We start from the raw sequence: 16,116 nt of genomic DNA, 5'->3' as shown, positions 1-16,116 counted from the left end.
TCAAGATCAGAATTTAATGAGCTCATCATACGCTGCCGTTGGTAGTCCACATCCGAAGAACAAGGATGAGAATCTAGAAACGAATATGAAAAGCTGAGGGTACTGTCATCAGCAAAACAATTAGGTGCGGTAGAAGTTTCAGACAAAAGATCATTTATAAAAATAAGGAAAAGTGTCGGAGACAAAACGGAGCCTTGGGGCACACCAGCGTTTATATTGTGGATATCAGATTTGAACCCGTCCAAGACTACTTGAATTGAACGGTCTGAAAGGTAATTTCTAACACAACGAAGAAGGGATTCATCAATACCAAATGCACGCATTTTTGATAAGAGAGCTTTGTGCCAAACTCTATCAAATGCTTTTGAAATATCAAGTGCAATAATCTTACTTTCTCCAAAACGATGTAAAGATTTTTTCCACTGTTCGGTGAGATAAACCATGAGATCACCAGTGGATCTATTGCAACGAAAGCCATACTGCAGGTAATGAAGAAGCTTCCGTTCTGCAAGATATTTCTTAAGCTGAAAGTTTACCAGCGTTTCCATGACCTTGGAAAGAGGGGACGTAAGTGCAATTGGACTATAGTTAGATGGTGAGGAGGATTCGCCTTTTTTAGGGACAAGCTGTACAAATGCAGTTTTCCATCCACTCGAAAAGAGACCTGTAGCATAGGACAGATGGAAAAGCTTACGCAGTGGTTTTGCCAGCGTTGAAGAACACCTCTTCAGGAAAATATGGGAATACTATCCGGGCCAGCGGATTTGTGTATGTCAAGGTCTCTCAGTACTCTTGCAACTGCACGAGTGCGAAAGAAGATTCGTCCCATAGAATCGTTTACGCTCTCAAGAACGGGAGGACTCATGGCACGTAGCATCGAATTAACAGCAAACTGTGCTGCAAGCAAATTGGCTTTATCAATCGCGCTTACGTAGGGAGTGTCATTGGAAACGAGCGTAGGAACTGACGATGACGTAGTGTTGCGCCCATTTTTTACAAATGACCAGAAATTTTTACTACCATTGGGCCATTGTAGTATTTTTTGCCGTAATTTCTGATCATGCAAAAATTTAATGCGTCTTATATGTCCGTTACAGGTCTTTCTAGCTTGTTTGAACTTATTCCGGTTTTCCTCAGTTGGGTTGGCTTTGTAATTCCGGAAACTTACATTTTTGTTCCTAACAACCGCTTTACAGCTGGAATCAAACCATGAGTTTTCTTTGGGTTTGATAGATTTTACCCTATTGGGGATAAAACTTCTGATTCCAAAAAGAATCATTGGACAAATGATCTTAATTTTCCTCAACTTTTGAGATACTATTGAATTAACTTCAATTTCTTCGTACTGCAATTTTTTAAAACCTAATTTTAACTTTTGTTGGTTCTTAAACTTAGCTTACATCATAAACATCTCAAAAAAATTCGAATTGCCGGATATAATACAATGGTTTTAGTTAGTGTCCTTTTAGCCAATAAAATGTTAATATAACGTTATGTTTTCTTTATCATAGCATAAGTATTTTTCTTAATCCAACACCAAAGTAAGCACATATTTTTCCCAATTCCTGTTTGTATTATGAGGATTAAAAGTCCTTTTTTCTTTTCTCACAGTTACAATAAAACCAATTTCGCACAAGAAAATTTTATCAATTGATATGACGTTTGATCTAAATCTCTCCTCAGAGGGAACAGTAAATTCATCTTTTACCCAATAATGAACCCAAGTTTTCTGATGTTTCCTGTTTTTTCTTCCTTTTTCTTGCTTTTGTTTGTGTCCTTAAATCAAAAATAAATCACATGACAGATTGCCATGGGATACAATGATGCATGACCTCACATTAATAATCTCAAATATGAAATCACAAAAAGCTCACGTATGCGTCAGTTTAATAAATCCTTTATATTGCCATAGGACCACAAGGATATCTGATATTTCATTTTCTGGTCAAGATAAAGTATAACTTCGAATGATGCTTAGCAACAGGATTGAGAAACACATATGAAACGAATTCCTTTTATGATTAGTGTGCGAAGAACTGTCAAAATATAGTCACAAGGATATTTTTCCGCTTGATACCTTATCATATCATATGTATGCGAGTCTAAGGCTCACCCTTTTATTTTGAATTGAATTTTGATCTTTTTTTTTTACTTTTTATTGTTATTGTTGCTGGGCATAAGTGTACAAAAAAGGGTTTCCTTTCTCGACTTACAACGCCACAAAGAACCGATTTATGTACCTTGCTATACTTCAAAAAGAAAGGACGACAAAAAAAACGAATACTTCACCCATTCCCCAGCAATCAATCTATAATCACAACGGGAATCACATCCCTTTTATTGGTTTTCTCTATACTACTTCTTCATTCTATTTGCCTGCCCACATAATCTCCTTTAGCTTTTTGTTATCTTTTCGTCCTTAAAAAAACACACAAGATGAATAAAAAACCTGACAGAGTTTGTTGGTTTGGATTGCAGGACAAAATACTATGTGTTTGTTATTATAGAAATTTCTCTTGTATTATTTTGATCCGTATTTTTCTATTGACACACGTCAATATCAAATGGACCGTAGTTTTTAATTCTAAAGTCGCGTGTGTTTGGCTTTTGTTAAAAAAAAATTATAACGAGTGACACTTGCATGCAATTTTCGTTTTTCAATTTTCCTAACAAAAAGTATGACGGACTTTTGAAGATTATTATGACTTTATCAGGATATGCCAATTGGTTTGAAAACGGAAACCAATACTAGTATTAAAAAAAAACAATAACTTCAAAGTTTTTTCAAAACACGCATCTCTATACATCTACGAATTTGAAATGAAATAAAATAAAAGGTTTGAGCAGAAACAAAAAAATATGTACTTCCTTTTGTTTTGAGATGTGGCCTAAGGGGAATATATTTTTATATGCCGCCAAAAATATGGAAAAATGAAAAACTGTCTCCAAAATTGGCCAAATTGAATATGATCACATATGCGTGAAATTCAATTTTCCCCCTTTTCCTATAAAACACACGAATTTTATTTTATTTTTTTACTGTCCTGTCCTTCAAAGTAAAGTGTCCTGACCCAAATGGTTCATTTGCACGTAATCCTTTTCTTTCTATAAAAATGTAACAGCAATATAAGTAGATACATTTGTACCCATGGATATAAAGGATGTGGGTATTTTTTGGGTGTATGTGAAGCCACAAAGGACCTTTTTTTTAAATCAGAAAAAAAATGTAAATTTTATTTTTATTAACACATCCATGTTGTGTAGATTTTATGTGTTTTTATTCAGATCGTCGTCGTCGGCGTCCCTCAGTTTATTCACAGTTTTTGGATATTTATTGTTTTTTTTTTGGTTTAAAATTATCATATATATGTAAAATCATTTTGGTTACTAATCTAATTTCACCCTCTTCAAAGGAAAATTTATAAACACACAATTTCAGGATTACATATTACTGTAATTTAGATTGTTTTGTGGTTGCGTCGCTGGAATAAAATTTAAGAAAAATAGTACTTGTGTGCCAATTTGACCCGTTTCTTTACAATAATTATCCATCCATAATTTCTATTTCAAAAGATCAAAAGTTAAAAGGTCCCTATCTTTTTTAATTTATAAATTCATTTGTACAGGTTACATTTTTTTCATAGCTTACAGGTACTTAATAACATAAAGACGAATCCCTCCTTCGTTGGATTAGAAATTACCTTTCGGACCGTTATTAGATGAATTCAAGTCTGAGAACAAAATAATTGCTGGTTTGCCCTACTTGCCTACTTACTTAAGGGGGCACTACAACCCTGTGTGAACTACGGCCTGCACCCAACAAACTTCTTTATCTAGGTCGCTCCCTAGCTAGACGTTTCCAGCTTTGTACTAAAAGATGGGTGACTACACTGTACACTTATTCGCGCCACCTGAGCCGCGGTTTTCCCCTACTGCGCTGTTCTATGGGCTGCCTCAGTCCTTGGAATCTAATCCTTCTGGATTAGTAAGTGAAAGTCGCTGTACAGCCTAAATAGATTGTCGTTCGATCTTCTCGTCCACTCACCTTTTAAACATACGGGACCGTAAACCACGCAAAGAACTTTTCTCTCAAAATGACCCAAGGTGCTTTCATCCGGACCGGGATAGTGGGGGTCTTATATAGTGACGCTTAGGTAACTCGAGAGCTCTACTACTCAATTGCTTTCTCTGCCCAAAGAAACAGCGGTTAAAAAGAGTAATTCTTTGTTTAAGTTGAGCTCTGAAATGTTGTTTTCTGTGTTCATATCGGAACATAGTTAGAACAAGTCGTTAACAGTAGTTTTGAACGAGACGTTTGTGTTGTAGGTCCTTACTTGATGACAGCATGTACTTCGGTTTGTCCTCATTAACCACTAAGCCTATTTTTGCCGCAACTGCCACAATACTCACATAAGACCCGTTTTCATTAACCTGATTTCTTCCGATACTGCCAATCGTCAATTCTCCGCAGTCATCCTGCACAAACGGACGAGAAGGACACCAAAATAGACTTGGCTCTTTACAGTTCGCACCTGTGGAAGTTTCATACGCCGCCGGCCGACCGATTTAAAATTGATGAAGAGATGGTGGTTCTCGATTGGATGTTCTTGAGTTGACTATACCTAGACCTAGACCTCCAAGTGGGTGCCAGGCGGGCAATGATCACCACAGTAGTCCTGTGCGTTTTTGGCAGGATGGTGATTAGCTAAGGTCGAGTTAGGTCGCCAAATTGTTGTAACTTCTCAATAGTGCAACGTTCGGAAACCCAATTCAATCATAGTTTAGAGGTTCCTGATTTCAGTGGTGGTGTGAGCGTACTTTAAACGAAAATCGTGCGGAAGAATATAAGGCTGGGGGATAAACCAGCCACTAACGAGCTCTTTCGGACGCTATGGCAAGGTCCGGCATATTTCTGCCTTACCTCGGCAAGCGGCTCTGCCGGGGCCCATCGTCTTTCCGTATTAATCGTGGGAAGGAAATGAAAAAATCAAACAGGAAAATAGTAAAACAAACAAATCGCGCCATGGCTGCCAAATGGTCACCTCTCCTGAAAAGGCTGTCGAGCCAACTCAGGGGTATGAACGGGATGTCAACCCTGTGGTTGATACTAGTAGCGGGAGTCTTTCTCCCTCTACTGGCCGCAACCTTTACTTGAACAGTGGAACAGCTGTGACGCTCGGCTGTCCCACGGGCGGCAATTCCACAAGGGCCTCTCCAGACACAGCCGATGCAGGATGGTACCAAATCGTATCAAATTCATCGCCTGTGGTGATCAGAGATCTTTCGATCTGTACAAGGCTGCTGTCAATGGCTTGCCACAAGTCTGGCCGGGTGCCAAGCTCGAGGTTGTTGCAAGGAAGAATATTCCTTGCCGGCCAAGAGCACGTATAATAGTCCCGGCTCTACACAACTGCCCAGATATGATCATGAAATTGATCAAAGCAAGTAACCCAAACCTGCCTACGCACGACTGGAAAGTCCCAAAGGTTGAGAAGAAGACAGTGGGTCACTATAGATCAGCTCTCGTGTTGATCAATAGGGAAACACTGGCTCCACTGGCCACGACCAAAGGCGTGATTAGGTATGGTTTCGATGAAATCGTGATTCGTATCTACAAAAAAGACGAAGATTGGCTTAACACGCTCCCCACATGCAGGTCGATGCAACACCACAAGTGGAACCATAGACCTCCACAGCTCCAAACAAGCCATCCGACTAGAGGCTAAACCTATAGTCGACAGCAACTGAGACATGGATACTGAAAACACCACCTTATTCATCACTCTGAGTGAGGAAGACCTACTTCATTCCTCCTCAGACGATGAAAACGCCGATAAAACAGTGGTGGAGGTTGATCTGGCTAAAAGTACCAATGCTGCGATTAGTACAGATCAATCTCCATCACGCCATCATTACCTGGTACTCCGATTGCATAGAAACAAGGAAAACATAGTCTTGATACAGAAGCCGTGGGTCTCAAACTCTATCATCAGAGGCCTCAGGACTCCTGGCTATAAGCTATGTGAACCAAGGTCATGTATGTTAGTAAAAAAATTACTTAAACTTATTTTTACTCCCCAATTACAGCGACGTTGTTAAGACAGCGACACCACCGCTGTTTTAACAACCGATAAAGCTACCTACTGGCTCATATCCTCTTATCTTGGCCACGACAGCCCAATTCCAGGAGACACCTTGAGGGAGTCAATTGCGGACGCCTAATTGAAAAAAGTAGGATGGTTCGAAGACCGATCACGGAGTTGACTTCCCAATCAATGCAGTGTATTCAAGGCAGAAGTAATGGCGATTAAAGAAGCACTATCCTGGCTCAAAGAAAACGTTATATCTTGTAAGGATATACGAATCTTCTCATACAGCCAAGTCGCTCTTAAATCTCTCGCGTCTGTCTCCACAAACTCTTAAATAGTCCACGATTGTCGATCATCTCTGAATGAGATGACGGAACAGTTTAACATTCACCTCATTTGGGTTCCGGGCCACAAAAACATTCCGGGAAATTGCAAAGCCGATAAGCTCGCCAAAAACGGAACACTTCTGCCTCATGTTAGACAAAAACAAAACAAAGGAACACCACTTGCTACATGCGAATATCTTCTCAAGCAATATGTTCTAGAATCAACAAATGCTAGATGATCACAGAGTACCACCTGCCTTGCAACCAAGCAAATATGGCCAAGCATAGACTTAAAACGGTCAATTCATATTCCTGAGCAGACAAAGTATAAGCTCTACAATTGGAGTAATAACAGGACACTGCCTAATATTAAGACATGCTCTGAGGCTAGGGGTCTACACAAATGACTTCTGTAGAAGCTGCATGGACGAGGAGGAAAAGGAAATAGTCCAACACCTTCTATGTACATGTCCAGCACTCTCCATTAGGAGGAATAACTTTCTCGGTAATCCCTTTTTCGATAATACCACTGAACTGGCAACAATTGACACAAAATGTCCCTCTAGCTTCATTAAAAGTACAAAATGGTTTCTTTTAGTTCAATACTCTCCCATGACTAACCTCATTAGTGGTATCACAATGGACCATTGAGGTCTAGGTGAGTCAATGACATCTGGACAGTCACTTCAACCTAACCTTACCATACGGTGTAGTGACGTTTGTGAAATACATTGTTCCAAAAATCTGGGTTATAGTGAACGATTTTTCACATCACTTTCCTTCCTAATAACTCAAATTTTTCCAACAGTTTTTCTATCGTCGGCCGAGAAGGTGTTTTACGACGAGAACCCTTAAGCACTTTAGTTTTGAAAACTGTGACTGCAAATGGTTTTACTATTTGTAGCAAATTTTTAGAATTTCAATCCTTTGTTGAAGCTCAAACTTTCTGAGACGATTCCCAGCGCCCTTTAGCCGTATTGAAAAAAAAAAAATTAATTAATATATCCATACCTTTCATAGGCGTGAAACAGCAAACCTTACTTAATATTTTGACATTGGTATCTTACAGCTTTTGAAACATAATTCCCTTTTCTATCTGGACGTCTTTATAAAAGAAAATTTGAACAGTGAAGTATAACATCTTTGAAGTTTCTCCATTTAAGGAAGTACACAAATCCCATAACCTCATCGAAAATAAAAGAAAGAAATTAGAGCCCTTTGCAAATTATTTTCTTTTATTAGCCTTAAGTTCAAAATTATTTTATCCTGACACATAAATAAGAAAGAAAAACATTTCCCTATGGTTCTTTTTTGTTCATTAATAAGACGTCATTCCTCCAAAAAAAGAAAATATTTAAAAAGGACTAATCCAAGAGTATTAAGAACATAACAGAAAAACAAAATTTCAAGAACAGCAACAGATACCTATCAGACTAACACCATCTCCACCACCACCACCTCTCACTCAAATCCCTCCTCATTCAAAAAAGACGAGTAGTATAAAAATACCATATCCTTCGAGTCACCCAACAACCAACAACAAAAACCAAACGCGTCGAGCCACTAATTGGAGATGTGCATTCGGCAGATATGTTTCTAGGGATTAGTACTTTACGATTACGATTATTTCGGCATCCGAATATTCCGAATGCCTAATTTGCATAAAACAGCCACAACTCATTTGTGCGAGATTTTGTATTTTGATATACGAGTCGGCTTTAGCTCTTAGCTCTGAGATGAGTGGTGTAGAAAAAGGACGCTAGTGGCGGCAGTGGCAGCAACGGAAAACGGAGACATACTTTAGTCTTTTCCGAAAAAACAGACTGCTGGTGGCTCCCTTGCCCCTCCTTCACCACTCCCATCACATCCTTGATGTTGTTGCCTGTTTTCTTGCCACATATAATATTGCTGCTTTTGCAAATGGCATAAATAGAGGGTTTGCTTTCATTATCCACAGTGGGAGGTCTTGAGGTTGGTTCGACGGGGGTGGTGCTCCGTATAGATGGGGTTTCCTTTGTCAGAGGTATCCTTGTTGTATGACTGTCTGTCTGTGTGGTTTGTCGGTGGGTCGATGTTGATTTTGTGTGTCGACTCGTATATCGGATCTGTTTGGCAGTGCTAAATGAATCCAATATGTCATTTTCAAGTTTTTACGATATATCCAATCCAACCCCCACCACCCATCCGCTTCGACGACGCGACGACGAGAATCATAGTCGACGGACGACTTTTCGGTTATTGTTTGTTGTAGATGGAAAAATGTTACCGGATGCTAATACTCTCACTTCCTCTGACGGATTACATTTTACAACACCATCACACCGTACCATCATCATCATGGCTTCGTGTCACATAGTCAAGTTGCCCGGAGTCGTATCAGATAATTTGTTTTTTTTTTCTGTATTTTTAAGACCTGTGCTTTTTATTTTGCAGCGTGTTATAAGCTCAAGGACAATGAGCACAAAGATATGGACTTTGTGATGTGGTAAGGTAGTTTAACTGTTGGAAAAAAGCAATAACCACTTTGCAGAATGGAAATATGCAAATTACTCAAATATATTTGGTTGAAAGAACCCAAGCGAATGAAAGTTTATTGCCAATGCAGAAGCTTGCAAAGAAGGTGATAATATGATTTGTTGGATTTTGAGTTTGGTTCCTTTTCATTTTGTATTTCAAAAAGCCTCATTTATCACCGCAATTTGTGATGATTGTGTATTGAAGCAATAAAAGTTGATTTAAAAGTCTTGGTTATTCGTGTTAGTTTTGAAGAAGAGGGCTGGCAGATAAAATCGAAGTTATTGCATCTATACAAAGTTTTGAAATTTTGGAAATATTCATGACAAATAATTCAGTTTTCAAGAAACGTTGAGCAATGCCTAATTTATGTTTTTCTGTGTAGGTTGTACAAAAATGAAGCAAGAGCCAATTACAAGTTTCCTTAATGGTATAAGAACAAACATAGCTTTTGAAGACTGTCTTGATGGTGTCGGGTTGTAGCTCACATATTGATTGGATGATGTATTGACTAAAAGTGCTTGAATCGTTTTTTAAATGAAATGAATGAAAGTAACAAGTTTATGTTCGGAAATTGAATCTTACACGATGACAGGGACAAACTATTTGTGTAAGATTGCGTACAACAGCTACCTAAGGTGCTTCATTACTGCCTTCTTTTCAAACGCACTGATTGCGCCATAAAGCTATCCCTTTTGAAGTAAGTTTTCAATATTTGCTTATTTTGTTCAAGCGTGGCTTCATTTCGTTCTGCGTAAACTTAAGAACTTCCACACTTTTTACAAACCAATTTCTAAAAATTAGTATTACTATTCCTATTGATATTTACAATTTTGTTTTACGTTTCTTAATTTTAGATACAAACTATATAGACCGATGAAGGCTAATTTTTGACGTGAAAGGAAACAAGTTTATATTAATGTTGTAGGTAGTCTTAGTAAAGGTGACAGAAACGTTCGTCTGCCGGCACTAGCTGCGTTTCTGAAAAAAGTGCATCAAAAGTACAACTTTTCTGAAAATTGAAAGAGGAAGGGAAACCACTTTAAATGCATTGCATCTTGACGGCTACGACTCGCTGACCTCAAATATGCGGTTCCGACAAACGTGTAAGTGGCCGCATTAGTCAGATAAAGGTAGCAGAAAACGCGTTTTTGAGGTTTTTAGAGTTTTGAGAAACTGTGTCAAATTGGTCTCATCCGGAAGCCCTCAACTTCCTGATTGTTAATATGTACATGACAGACTTCTACGTGGCCGCATTTTCCAGGCAGACGTCGCCAAAAATGCGTGTATGTCGGCGTTTTTGGACTGTTGGGAAACTACTAAACTTTGGATAACATACGTAAAATATATCGCAATCTTCTATACCCGAGTATAATTATATTAGCGAAAAATAAGTTCGCAACCAATTGAACAGCTAGGAGCGCAATAAAAATCTCGAATTTTTTTTAATTACATTTTTAGAAATAAGATTTTGAGGCAAACCACTTCCGCTAGAAGTTGAAGTGGTGCTAAGGTCTTGACAACTGCGAAATAACTAACGATTATTTTTGATGTTCTTAACTTCCCATAGGAAGTTATTGTAATCGGTCTGATTTGTCGATTTAAAAATTTTGATATTTATCGAGATTTCAAAGTCCCTGGAGTTGGAATAAAAGATTTTTGGGGAGATGTCTGTGCGTGCGTGTGTACGTACGTACGTTTGTTCGTCGTCCATAGCTCAAGAACCAGAAGACATATCGACTTCAAATAAATTTTGTTATATAGATAATTTTGCAGAAAGGCCTCTCAAAAAACTGAGTTTTTTACCAAAGCAATTTAAAAAGGGTGAGCATTTTGGTTAATCCTAAATGTCTTACGAACCAATAGCAATAGAGACTTGACAAATATATATTTTTTTTAATTCCAATGAACGGTTTTTTATAAATCAACAAAACTGGAAACAAAATATTTGTCAGTTCGAAAATTTTACGAATACAAAATAATTGTATCTCCAAAATAATAAAAACATACACAAAATTTTGCAAAAGATGGTAAACATTGATTTGATTATCGCTTTCAACTAATTTTAGCTTATAAAAAATATTATTATCTTACAAAAAAAAAAACCTAAACAAATTAACAAAAGTTGGTAAAAATTCATTTTCCACTCATATATTTAAAAAGAAAATTGTAAATATTGGCTTTAATCTTATATTATCCCACAGAAAATATTGTTTTCCACATTCAGTAAATTTTGTATAAAAATCCAACAGTCCGTTTTTTTCATAAAGTAATAAAATCTACAAATACGATAATATGGTAAAAATTGATGTTTGGTTTTCGATATCTCGTGAACGATAGAAGATATAAGAAATAAAACTTTAAAGAAATTCTACTAAATAAAATAAAATAAATAAAATCTCGTTAACAAAAATAGATTTTGAAATCAAATTATTTCATCATGCAAAATATTGTTGGTAATTTTTTTTGTAAATAATTCAACTTACAACTTTTTTAACAAAACACGAAACCCTACAAATTTTTAAGGAATACAAATCGACAGATGGATAGGAAGTTCTCAGTGTGGGTCGCATCCAAACCTCTTTTTTGAAATGAACTTAGGTTAAAAAGAGTTTTTCATTCTAAAAATGAATTTTTCACGTCATTTTAGATCTTATAGTTTTTCTGAGTTGGCTTAGCTCTATTTTCTTTGATTAAGTAAGTGTGGTTTTATTCTTAAGGTTTCTGTTCTAAAAATAAGAGCTTTAGTTTCGTGGGATATTTGTTCATTTTAAGTCTTTGTTTTCATTACTGACATATTTCTTTATAATACTTTCTAGATTGTTATTGTTTGCAACGCCATAATTATTACATATTATCGATATTTTGACATTTATATTACTTTTTATTCATTCTTACTTCTTATTCTTTCTTTTTAATCTGAACCTTTGTACCAGCTAGACGCAATAAAAACGTGAATTAAATATACTGCATTTCTTAATAATTTATTTTCTCTTTTGAACAGAATAATTTGTGTGATCACAAGAGATCACAACAGTGGCGACGAGGATATTAGGCATTTATCAAATTTAAAAATTTATTTGTCTCATCATGGAAGACATTTTTTAAACGTTGCTCAAGCAAATGCAGGAGCAGCAGCACAAAGACAATCTGGCCATGCAAACGTTGGTCTCGCAGCTACTTTCACAGCAGTCAGAAGCAACACATAACCTAGACAATGTTAAAGTGGAGAGCAAAAGCCCAGAATTTATAATGAAAGCACTCGCATCCAACATTACGGAGTAATCGAAAATCGACATGGATAAAAACCTCACTTTCGACACAAGGTATGCTCGTTATGAAGATCTTTTCCAAATCGATGCTTCAAAATTAGACGATGCAGCCAAAGTCAGGCTTTTATTGAGAAAACTCAATTCTATCGTTCACAGCAAGTATATCAACTACATTGTGCCAAAGCACCCTCGTGATCATACGTTCAAGGAAACTGTGCAGAAGCTCACTCAACTATTTGGCTTCCAAACATCACAATTCAATCTTAGATATAACTGTCTACAGCTCACAAAAGAATCACATTGTGATTTCATCACATACGCAGGTATAGTGAACAAGCATTGCGAACAGTTCAAGGTAAGAGATCTAACCCTAGATCAATTCAATGAAATCAGCATCTGACTTCGAGATCCGCACCAAAATGCTGACAAAATTGGACAGTGAAGGTTCTACCATTATGTAAGACATTTTATCAAGAGAGTGTCAACGTGTAATCCATTTAAAAACAGACACAGCATTCATCGAGAATGCCAAAACCGATGCTGTAGTGAACCGACTACACACAACAAACAGAAGTAGCAACAAGTCAAAATCCCAAAATCTCCATGCTGGTTCTGTGGAAACATGCATTTTGCCCGCGATTGCTCATATACAAAATAAAAATGTGGAAAATGTAACACCATAGGACATAAAGAAGGATACTGCAATGCGGGGAAAAGAAGAAAAATCAAACTCACAAAAACAACAGACCTAAAGCAAAGACGAATTTAAATAACAACAAAACATTCAGGCCAGAATTAAAAAGCATTTTCATCACCAACGAAATTGAACCATCACAGAGAAAGTACGTGAGCGTCAACATAAATGGTACAAACATCGACTTGCAGTTGGACACAGCATCCGATATTACAATAATATCAGAGAAAATCTTCAAAAATATTAATGTTCCACGTGTTGACAAAGTTCCACACACAGCCCGAAGTGCAACAGGCAAATTACCATTGTCAGCCCAATTTGATTGCAATGTCAAATTCAGAACGAGACAGGCATATTCTACATGTTATGTCACTCCAATCAAAAATTTAAACGCCATGGGGCTCGACTGGATTAAGGCATTAAATCTTGAAGAAATGTCAATAAGTGCAATCTGCAATCAAGTCACAAGCGAAGCTGAAAACAAAAAAAGTCCAAATGAATCTATTCAAAAAAATATTTCACTTTTAAAACTTTTTTTTCCAGACGTATTCAACGATTCATTAGGCCTGTGTAACAAAACAAAAGCACACCTGGTGACAATGCCAAACATCCAACCAGTTTTTCGACCAAAGCGGAGCTGCAGCCAGCGTCTACAAGACACCAATGTGATTTCGCCAGTTAACTACTCGGAGTGGGCCGCTCCTATAGTTGTCATAAGGAAATCGAATGGAAGGTAACGCATTCGTGCAGATTTTTCCACTGGTCTCAACAATGTGCTCGAAAGTCATCAGTACCCTCTGCCATTGCCAAAGGATATTTTCGCAAGGCTGGCCAATGCTAGATTTTTAAGTCACATAGACTTATCAGATGCATTTTTGCAAATTGAAGTCGATGAAGAGTCAAAGCATCTACTCACTATAAACACACACATGGGTCTCTTTCGATACAATCGAATGGTGTTCGGAGTGAAAACGTTCCCTTCAATTTTCCAACAAGTCATGGACCAAATGCTTGCTAGACTGTCAGGTGCAGCAGCTTACATCGATGACATCTTTGTATCCGGAACAGACTTGGAGGAACATAATCGGAACTTGCATGAGGTTCTATGTCGTATCCAAGACTACGGATTTAAGATCAAATTCGCTAAATGCAGGTTTTTCGTCAACGAAGTCAAATATCTCGGGTACGTTATCAACCAACATGGACTTCATTCCGATCCGGAACGTATATTGGCCATCAACAACATGCCAGAGCCAACCAACGTGTCAGAGCTCCGGTCTTTTCTAGGTGCTATAAATTTGTATGGAAAATTTGTGGATGACATGCAACACCACAAAGGACCATTGGACGCATTGTTCAAGGCAAATACAAGGTGGGTATGGACAGAAGAACACCACAATAGTTTTCTCAACCTGAAAAAGATTCTGTCATCTGACCTGCTCCTAGCTCATTACGATCCTAAGCAAAACATTATCGTGGCAGCAGATGCCTCCAACTATGGCCTAGGCGCATGTATTATGCATGAATATCAGGATGTAACAATTAAAGCGATCTGTCATGCATCACGATAGCTCACACCCACTGAAAAGGCCTATAGCTAGATTGAGAAGGAGGGCCTTTCTCTTGTTTTTGCTGTGACTAAGTTTCACAAAATGGTTTTTGGTCGAAAGTTCAAGCTACACACAGATCATAAACCACTTCTGGCTATATTCGGGAAAAAGACAGGAATAGCCGTTCATCAAGCAAATCGTCTAAGTTATTATTCTAAACAAAAATTTGGATTAGGTTGATATATAAATAAATGTTTTACGGCGCTTTTCCCAAAGAAAGTCATAAAATGTACCTGTTTTTTGTTTTTGTGTCACATGGATAGGGACAAGGCATACATTTACCTGTAAGACCATTTAAAGACAAAAAATAAAAATAAATCTTATGGTTTAGGTAAATACTGGCTTTATTGAATGGATTACAATAATTTTAAGTAATGTGTGCTACCTCTTGATTTCTGAATTACTTCGAGTAACCTGTGGTGTGTGCATTCATAAAGTGCTTTCAGATAATTGAGCAAAATTTGGGCCCAAGACTGTTTTATGGCATTAATAACCTCTTCTTTTTTTTGTATTGCCGCTCTTCTTCGTAAACTTTTCTTGAAAGCCATTCCCACACGTTTAACATAATGTTCCGTTCAGGACAATATGAGGGCTATGGTAGGTTGATGGTTGATGGTTTTGGAAAAAACCATAGTTGTCCAACAAATAATTCAGAAAACTGAGGAAAAGTCGTTCCAGAATCGATTTGCAAGTGATTGCCGTCATTTTAGAGAATAGCATAGCCTACTTCACGATCCCGTAATAAGTGATTGCTCCCCATAACATTAAGCCGCCTCCTTTGCTTTGTATTCTTCAAGATAGATTTCAGCCTTTGTTAAGTCAAGGAAATTGTAGCCATTCAGTGTTATTATTTTATTATGGTATTTCAGTTATGTCTTGGGTGGTTTTTGTTTCTCTATTGCGTTTTTAGACATTTCTCCTACGCAATTGATGAGCCTCAATGCTAGTCTTAATTCTTCCTGTTTTTCATCTGAAGAGAGTGTCCTGACATTAAAAGTACAATTTCAAAGCGTATTTTGTAATTTTTAATTGTTGTTAATAGTACTTGGGTCGATCTGCTTTTCATACTGTAATCGGTTGGTTTGGGAAGATTTTTGTGTTGATATATTTGCATATATGTTTGAGTCTTGTTCGGTGTTCATTATTTTTATTTGCAAATGATTCTAAAGTTGATAATTGATATATTTAAATTTTTATTTGATATTGTTTGCTGATTGTAGCTGGAACTATTTTGTTTCGTATTTTGTTGAGTCAGAAATTTCATAATCGCGTTCATGTGTTGTCTCCTGGGATTAATGTCAGTTGATGGAACTGTTATAGTTTTCGTATTGCGTGTACTTATTTCTTTATTTTTTAGTTGTCCTGGTGGTCAATTTCTGTTAGAACGGTATTTCTTCCTTGAGTTTTCTGGTTCTTTCTTCATCTAATTAGAAGTATGCTTTCTTACCCTTCTTTTTTACTCAAGTAGTTAACCGATAAGGGGGTTCTTGAATTAACTACGGATTTTTGTAAGTCTTTGGCAATGGTTAATGCTGCCTCCGATTTGTTGCCAAGTAATATAAACTACAGCTTCCTTTGTAATTTTATATTATATTAAACAGTTTGTTAGAC

General features: G+C 37.1%; 1 pseudogene; it reads left to right on the top strand.

Annotated features, from left to right (window-relative positions):
- Positions 1–5,034: 5,034 nt before the first annotated feature.
- Positions 5,035–14,466, top strand: LOC129950512 (uncharacterized protein K02A2.6-like; annotated as a pseudogene).
- Positions 14,467–16,116: the final 1,650 nt, after the last annotated feature.

This window comes from Eupeodes corollae, chromosome 1 (genome assembly GCF_945859685.1).
Source record: "Eupeodes corollae chromosome 1, idEupCoro1.1, whole genome shotgun sequence".
Taxonomy (NCBI): domain Eukaryota; kingdom Metazoa; phylum Arthropoda; class Insecta; order Diptera; family Syrphidae; genus Eupeodes; species Eupeodes corollae.
Note: the sequence above shows the minus strand (reverse complement) of the source record. Positions and strands in the feature narration are given on the sequence as shown.